The sequence below is a fragment of the Polistes canadensis genome, unplaced genomic scaffold, assembly GCF_001313835.1.
Source record: "Polistes canadensis isolate GaletaPanama2010 unplaced genomic scaffold, ASM131383v1 scaffold_171, whole genome shotgun sequence".
NCBI lineage: Eukaryota > Metazoa > Arthropoda > Insecta > Hymenoptera > Vespidae > Polistes > Polistes canadensis.
In genome coordinates, this window is record NW_014569718.1 from 338,178 (window position 1) to 340,407 (window position 2,230).

The window sequence follows — 2,230 nt, forward strand, 5'->3', positions numbered from 1 at the left end:
AAAAAAAAAAAAAAACAAGAAATAGAAAAATATTACAAACACGAGAATTTTAAATATAGCGAGCGAAACTGCTGTCCAATTAAATTAATAGGCGAATAATAACAACAAAAGATTTAATTTAAATAGAATAAAAAAGAAAAAAAAAAGAAAAAATAAAAGAACACAAAAAAGGAGAAATAGTAAAAGTAAAAAAGAAAATAAGAAATTCAATTAAATTAGAAAATAACAATGATCGATCTACAGCGAAAAGCTCGAAGTTGGGTAGACCGTAATTTTGCGAATTAGTAAAAAAAAAAAACAAACAACAAAAAAAAAACAAAAAAAAAAACACACAGAAAATTGGACTCGATCGAAAAAAATGATAAAAGTGTCCCTAGATTATTATCGAAACTAGAACTAGAAGCAGAAAATAAAAATTAATGATAACACAGTAAAACGGAAGGTAAAAAAATAATAATAATAATAATAATAATAGTAATAATAATTAAAAAAAAAAATAATAATAAACCAGAGGAAGTTTTTCATTAGATCAACGGTTGACTTTTCGAGATATCTTATTTAAATAATAATTATCCTAGCGCTCTTTATAATTCATTTTATTATTATTTTATTATTATTATTATTACAATTATTTCTATTATTATTATTATAAGTTTTTTGACGGAACGGAACTGCCATTAAAACGAAAGTGTGGCACGAAACGTAATATTTTAAGTATATTTGGCAATAGATATTAGATATCAAAATTTAAACAAAACAAAAAAAAACGTATAAATAAATAAATGAATATATAAATAATTTATAAAAAAAAAAATTAATAAATATCGGTAGCATACTTTTAAAAATATTAGGCGCGTAAACACAGGCAGCAACGTAATTTCTTTCTTATGGCTCTTCTCATTTTCTTTTTTTTTTTTTATTTATATTTTTCTTTATAGTTCCTAATTTATTTTCTAGCAGCTATAATTATTGTAAAACGTATTACGTGGGTAGGCTGAGTTTTAACGAAAAAAAAAAACAACAAAAAAACGAATTAATGAATCGGATTATACTTGGGTTTGTGTTTGTTTGATCGTTTTATTTATATATCAATATAAATAAATAAATGCATCCACGCGTGAACGAGGAATAAATAATAATAATAATAATAATAATAATGTAATAATTATTTTTTATTAAAAATACGCGCTTCTTCGATAGGCTATGAACTTTTGTCACCGAAAAATATAATATAATTTTATCGTTTGACATTCGTTTGTTGGAAAATTTATTAAATATAAAATTAAAAAGAAAAGAAAAGAAAAGATAAGAAGAAAAAAAAAAAAATGAGGAAAAGAAATGACAAAAGAAAAGAAAAAAATATTCGACACGACTACGAGACGTTAATTGGTTTTTTTTTTTCTTTTTTATTTTTTATTACATTATTTATAATTCACGATAAATTGTATAATCCAGAATATGTATTTCATTACTTTTTCTCTTTTTTTTTTTTTTTTTAATTTTAAATACTTTTCTAATTGTATTTAAATAAAATCAATTGTATATACATCTTCAAAATTTAATAATTAATATCGTCGATATTAAATTTTTGATCATCCTAATATCGCGATAATGTACTTAAATGTATAATAAAACAAAACAAAAAAAAAACAAGACGGGTCTAACGAAATTACGCGCGATAATTTTTATAAAAAGAAAACAACAAAAATTTCTAAAAAGAAGAATTCGAGAAAGGGACAAAAGTAATTTCGATCGATAAGAATGAATTAAAAACAAAAACAAAACAAACCCAAAGAACAAATACACCATCGTTCCTAAAATTAAACTAAACTAAACTGAATTAATTATTTAAATAAATAAATATTTCCAATTAGTTTCGGCTATGCTCCTAGTTCCAGTTTGAGAGAGAGAGAAGAAAAATATAAAATTACGTTCTAATCCGTACAACGAGATACGTTTTAAAATAATATCTATAGTAAGGATAATAAATAATTACAAAAAAAAAAAATAAAAGAAAAAAAGAAATTAATAAAACAAAAAAAGAAACAACACGCGGAATACAATATCATATAAAATATATACGAAAGAATCGCCAAAATTTTAGATATTAGTTTTTTTTTTAGAGATGCAACACACGCATCCGAATTATATTTGCATAATAATCCCAAAAGGTTTTTAACTCGACTACAATTTTTTTTTTAATTATAATAATATATTATACTTATTAATA